The sequence below is a fragment of the Nyctereutes procyonoides genome, unplaced genomic scaffold (genome assembly GCF_905146905.1).
Source record: "Nyctereutes procyonoides isolate TBG_1078 unplaced genomic scaffold, NYPRO_anot_genome, whole genome shotgun sequence".
NCBI classification, from domain to species: domain Eukaryota; kingdom Metazoa; phylum Chordata; class Mammalia; order Carnivora; family Canidae; genus Nyctereutes; species Nyctereutes procyonoides.
Genome location: NW_026575142.1, coordinates 58,298,534 through 58,305,384, shown reverse-complemented (window position 1 = coordinate 58,305,384; position 6,851 = coordinate 58,298,534). Strand labels below are relative to the sequence as shown.

The 6,851-nt window shown below is 39.3% G+C and overlaps 1 pseudogene; it reads right to left on the bottom strand.

Moving 5' to 3' along the window:
* Positions 1 to 283: 283 nt before the first annotated feature.
* LOC129498626 (40S ribosomal protein SA-like) lies at positions 284 to 5,559 on the bottom strand (annotated as a pseudogene).
* Positions 5,560 to 6,851: the final 1,292 nt, after the last annotated feature.

Sequence of the window (6,851 nt, the reverse complement as noted above, 5' to 3'; positions counted from 1 at the left end):
AAAGAAATTAAAACAATTTTAGAGAACAAAATAAAATGAAGAACAAACATGACTTGTCCAATAATTGAAGTTCCTGTGGGGAGCTCCCAATAGCAGTTAGTATACATTTAGTGCTTACCACACTCTAAGTATTATTGCAGATAATTAATATAGATGCTTTCATATGGTAACTCATTTATTTTTCACAATAATCCTTGCAGATAGATATTCACTGTTTGTTTCTTGAAACTGTTTCTTTTCCATCAACTTCATTTCCATTTTTTTGCCTTTGCGGAAGAGCATCTTAAGACCACTCAGGAGTTGTTCCTACCCTTTCAGTGGCCGGAGCAGTGGGAGCTGCAGACCAGTCTTCAGTGGCCGGCTAACCACTCCCATCTTCCTAAGGAACTGCTGAATAGGCACAGAGGACACCTTCATGCCTTTGGGCAGCCTGCAACCCCAGGTTGTGTAGCAAGCAGTGAACTCAGGAGCTGGAGCCGTCCATTCACCCTGAAATTCCTCCTTGGTCATGGCCATTTCAACAGTGGCCTGTTCCTCCTTTTCAGGCTTTTCAGGCTCTCTGCAGAAGGAGAGATCAGGGAGGCCTCCCATGAATGTTCATAGGAGGGTGCCAGGTATGTGCAGAACGTCCCAGGCCAGCATCCACCACCTCCAGCCCACTGAGTGATCTCCCTTGCTGTTGCATGGAATGGCAATGCCCACACAGTGCAGAGGAGAGACTGCGTTACACAAAGTGATGATGGTAGGTGGATTAACATAAGACATCTCCGTGAGAGGCTGGTGGTCAGCCCTGGGATCAGTAACCTCCTAAAGACACTGGGAAGGCTGCCTGGATCTGGTTAGTGGAGGTTTCAAGAGTGAAGCAACTGGTAATAGGAGAGGTTCCAATGGCAGCAACCAACTTCAGCGTAGCCCATGAGCCAGTACTCCTGGAAGATATGATGCTCACATCGTTGGGAGTTTTCAGTGGTGACGATGGCCTGAGCTGCCTGCAGAAGCTTCTAACAGGTTCTCTTCAGACTTATGACGTAGATGCCATCACTTTTCCTTTTGTAGATGGACCGTTCTATTTGGAAGTCAAGATTGGTGCCACCTAAAGTGGGTTCCTGCTGCAAGGAATTTGAGGACATCCTCCTCCCTTTACAGGATGTCGAGGCTCTAGACATTGTAAAAGTTTCTCATTAAGTTATAATGGGAATATAGAACAAAGCCCTATGTTTCCTTCCCCTGGGTAGTGCGGAAAAGGTGTTTTATCACCATTTTAGTGATGAGGGAAAAAAGCCATTTGCTCCTGATAAAGAGAAAATAAGCTGAAGAGACAATTCTCAAATGTAGGTGTTAGAATCTATAGTCTTAGCACATATGCCCCAATGCTTTTCATTAGGGTGACCAAAGTTACTGGGTTTAGCACGGGTAGTCCTGAGGTCCAATACACCCCTCATTCCCAGGCACCCTGGGATGTTTGGACAGCCTATGTCCCAGAGTTAATCCTGTTATTTTTTGTACTAGGAAAATTTTCAATGCTAAAATTAACACATAGTTTTAAAGAACGATGAAAACATAATGACTACAAATCTTTAATGGTTTTCATAATCTTTTGTCTTAAATTTAGAAGATAGGAGACACAATATGTCTGAATGGTGAAGAAATATTTATCCAAAGTTGACAATTCTTTAAGTTTCACTTCATGAATGTGAGGATATTTTTAGGGTCACAGAAAAGGCAATTTTAGAAGTCACTTTGGTTTTTAAATTGAGTAATCAATTTATTAATTTACAGGTTCTAATTTCATTCTTCCTTAAGCATTTAACTTCAGCTTACAAATCTTATTATTTCATTATAAGTCTAGCAGATTTGAACTGTCACTTTTAATGGCCTTCAGTTAATACTTGGTTACATTCTCAAATGTAGTTAATTAAACTCTTTTAAATGTTTTAAACAGGGTTTAGAAATTTAATATATTGACTTTCTTTTAAGTCCTTCAATTGTCTAAATGCCAAACCTTCCCAAGTAATTATATCATTCTTATGAACTAAATTAGTTAAACTAAAAATATGGTGAAACTTACGGTCCACTAAATGTTCTAATACTATATATAAAGAGTAAAATTTCTACTTAAATTCATAAATTTAAATCAATTACTCAGTTCTACATTTTATTTATTTATTTAAAGATTTTATTAATTTATTTGACAGAGAATGCCAGAGAGCACAAGCAGCGGGAATAGCAGAGGGACTGGGAGAAGCAGGCTCCCCACTGAGCAGGGAGCCCTATGCAGAGCTCAATCCCAGGACTCTGGGATCACGATCTGAGCTGAAGACAGCTACTTAACCAACTGAGCCACCTAGGTGCTCCCAGAATTGAACACCTTTTAATAGGTTTTGTAAGTTTCTCTCTCTGTCTCACCTTCCCACATTAGTAGGTGTGTAAATTTGCATGTGTGTGATTATGTGTTGTGTATATTTGTGTGCATATTTGTGTATAAGTGTATTTGTGTCTATATTTGTTATTATTTGACTGTATGTATGTGTGTGAATGTGTATACACATGTACATGAAGGTGGTAGTGGAAGAATGACTCCCAGTATTTTCAGAGAGAGCTGATAGACAGAATGCTTATCAATAATAATACTAGTTATTTTAAAATAGTGGAATTTAGGGACGTTTGCTGCTTTTTACTTAAAGTTTTTCTCTATTTCTAGAACAAGCGTCACTTTTAAAAGAAAAGAAAAAAGAAAATCTATTTTATATTTTTAAGATTTTTTTCTTTCTTTTTAGAGAGAGAAAGAGTGCAAGTGGGAGAGAGATGGAGGAGAGAAAGAGAATCTTAAGCAGGTTCTACACTCCGCACAGAACCCAAATTGGGGTTCCATCTCATAATCCTGATATTGTGACCTGAGCTGAAATCAAGAATAGCTGCTTAACTGACTGAGCCACCCAGGTGCCTCTAGACCATATTCTTCAGTCAAAAAAGGAGGTTCAGAATAATACATACATTTTGGGGAAAAAACTTGAATAAAAATTTAATGTGCTATGAATATAGATGGGTCTTAAGAAATACATACCATATCTGGGGTGGGTTTGGAATTGGGGGCTGGAAGTATGTAATACGTAGCTGCTTAGAACAGGAATATGAATATAAACAAAAAAGGAGTTTATTTTGGTCACATAAATCCAGGGTCTAAGCTCTTTCTAAGCTTGGACCCACCATCTTTCAGGCATGTGTCTCATATTCACAGTCACAAGATTGTTGTCTTAACTCTAGGCATTACCTCCAAATTCTAGTCCTGAAGAAGATAAAAGAAAATGTGTTCCAGATTTATCTCTTTCTCAGGGGAAAAAACAGTCTTTCCCAGTAAGATTACATCCCATTGGCAGAACTATGCCATGTGATCACACAGCGGCAAGAAACCTGGAAAACCTAGCTTATCAGTCAGCACATCAATTCCCCAAACATAACAGAACTTTTTGACATTAGAGGAGAAAAGATATTTTATATATGTACTCACATACTATTTCCATTTTTATAATAGTAATGTACTTATATAGTGTGTGATTTTTAATTTATAAAGAATTTATGTATACAATGAGTGGAGGAAGGGCATTCCAGATAGAGAAAATTGTCTGATTTAAAATACTAAATATGTGGAAAATATTTCTAGTATAATAGATTAAAAACTGGCTTGGGGTGCCTGCGTGGCATAGTAGGTTGAGTAGACTTTTGGTTTCAGATCAGGTCGTGATCTCAGGGTCCTAAAATCAAGCCCTGCAACAGGCTTCATGCTGAGCACAGTCTACTTAAGACTCTCTCCCTCTTCCTCTGCCCCTCCCCGCTGTGGGCTCTCTTTCTCACAAATAAATAAATAAATAAATAAATAAATAAATAAATAAATAAATCTTAAGGGGAAAAAAAAACTGGTTTGATTGTTGTTATGGCATTCACTCACTTCCAGGCAGTTAAGAAACTAGCTGAAGACAATCGAGCACCAGCCCAAGTGAAAAAAAAAAAATCCATATTTGCATATCATACACAAATTAGTTTATTTTAAAATAGTAACATTAGATCAAAGCTTGAAAATGGCAAAAATTTACCCTCAATTACTCTATACAACTGTTTTTTATTTTATTTCTTTTAAGTGAATATTTTTTCAATTTTATTTATTTAAGTAATCTCTGCACTGTATGTGGGGCTCTAACACATGACCCCGAGATCAAGAGTCATGTGGTCTTCCACTGAGCCCACCAGGCACCCTACAATGATTTTTAAATTTAAAATATTTTCTTTTTTCTTTTTTTTTTTTTAAAGATTTTATATATTTATTCATGAGACACACACACACACACACACACAGAGGCAGAGACACAGGCAGAGGGAGAAGCAGGCTCCATGCAGGGAGCCTGACAGGGGACTCGATCCTGGCACCCCAGGATCACACTCTGAGCTGAAGGCAGACACTTAACCACTGAGCCACCCAGGAGTCCCAATTTAAAAGATTTTCATCCTTCTATTCCCTGTCCTTCTGTGTACATGCTTTATCTATCTGTAATTTCAAAGAACTTTCATCTTTGCAACCTGGAAATCAATTATTACAGAGAAGAAATAATGCAAACTGTTTTTCTTATTTGCATAAACAAATAAAGAGATACAAAGCAGTGAGTCTAAGAGAATAAACCCAAGCATTGGAAGGGGAGGCTTCAGAAGGTGAGGCTCTGGAAATCGATGGTGCACTCTGGTTGGAGGAAGCAGCTGCCTGAGGAGGAACAGGGTGAACCTTATAGCCTAGAGCTGACAAGAGGCACTGAGGTTATGAAGGATGAGTCAGAAGCCTGAGCTGGGGAAATTCAGAGGATGTGGGGACAAAGCAAGATCCTCATCTCAGCTATTGACTTCTGGAGGGAGGTAGTTCCCTCTGACCCTTGTGTGTTTGGGGGAAATTCAAGAGTATGGCACAAAGTAAGCAAGGAGATTGCATAAGACAGAGAAAAAAGTCCTATGATTGCAATAAAACTTTCACACGTCTAGGAGTGAAAATTAAATTAAATTTAATTAATTAAATTAAATCAATTAAATGACATTGCAAAGTCTCCAGCAATGTACCTTGAATACAATAGATCTTCAAAAATGTTAGTCCCTTCTGCCCCCCTGGCTTTGATGGCCCCTTGGTGCCTGTACTGTGCTTTGCATTTGTTAAGTGTTCACTAAGAACATATTGTATGACTGAGAATTGGACAGGTGGCCACAGATTGATCATCCTAGGAGATAACATTTGTACAAGATGCCTTTCAGATTTATAATCCTAGCTTTCTCTATATCAGTCTTTGCCCAGTATCTCCTGAGCTGATTTCTCTGTCTCAACTATCTTCCAGAGAGAGCAGGAATCTGCTTGTTTTATGGAGCTCGCTTCCCTGTAGTCTATGGGATCTCTTTCCTTGTTGATGTTCTAATCCAGTACTTCAGATTTGTCTGTCACTTGCTGGTGGTTTCACAGTGCCTCTCTCCCTCACACCAATGCTATCCCTAATTGTGCTGCTCCTTGTCCTCCACGGAGACACCAGACATGGCTTCAGGCTTGGACCAAGCAGAGGAATCCATCCTAACCACTGGCCTGGGGCCACCAGTCCTCTGGTGTGACAGAAAGCTATCTATACAACAGGGAAAAGACAGTGTCTTCCAGAAATGGTGCTGGTGAAACAGGGAAATCAAAGGGAAACCTCCATGAGGGGAAAAAAAAATTTCTTTTTCCTTTGCTTCTTTTCGGTTTCTATTCTTGCTAAGACCTTCACCCTCATCCACTCTACATATAGCTCTTAATATAAATAGCATATGTCCTCCTTGTAAGGGACAAGGAGTTAATGATTTTTCTAGAATAGAAAACATCTAAGGAAGAATTAGGTGAGAATGCCTCAAAGAAGCTACCATAAACATATTCTAGACCACCTGCATTAGACATCTTGATGCCAAGTTCCCCTGGCTCCAAGGAACAACACCTGGGCCCTCATCTTTGGTCTAACTGGTTCCTGGATGCCTGAGAGGACATGTGCACTAGATCACCATCTTCAGTGGCAACTCCCAGGCACCCAAACAAAAATGCGACTCATTCTCTCTTGCTTTCCGAAACTCCCAGAGGATATGTCTGTATCTGCTCTCTATATATCTTTAATAAACTCTCCTTTCACTTCCTTCTGGCTCATGTTTGATTTCCATCCTGCGTGAAGCCAAGGACCCTCTTGGCTGGATCCATGGGACTGACTCCCTCCTTCAACATGGTTCTCAGACCTGACCTGCCTGCATCACTTGGAAAATTGAATAGCTATATGTAAAAAAAAGGAAAGAAGAAAAAGAAACAAAAAAGAAACTGGACCACTTTCTTACACTACACACAAAAATCAAAATGGATTGAAGACCTAAATGTGAGACCTGAAACCATAAAATTTCTAGAAGAAAAGATAGGCAGAAATGTCTGTGACATCAGCTGTAGAAACATTTTTTCTAAAGGGTATTTCTTCTCAGGCAAGGGAAACAAAAGCAAAAATAAATAGTTGGGGGCAGCCCAGGTGGCTCAGCAGTTTAGCTCCGCCTTCAGCCCAGGGCCTGATCCTGGAGACCCAGGATTGAATCCCACGTCAGGCTCCCTGCATGGAGCCTGCTTCTCCCTCTGCCTGTGTCTCTGCCTCTCTCTCTCTCTGTCTCTCATGAAAAAATAAATAAAATCTTCTAAAAAAATTAAAATAAAAAAATAAACAGTTGGATTACATCAAAATAAAAAGCTTTTGCACAGAGGAAAAAGCATCAACAAAATAAAAAGGCAACCTACTGAATGGGAGAAGATATTTGCAAATAATATATGTGAT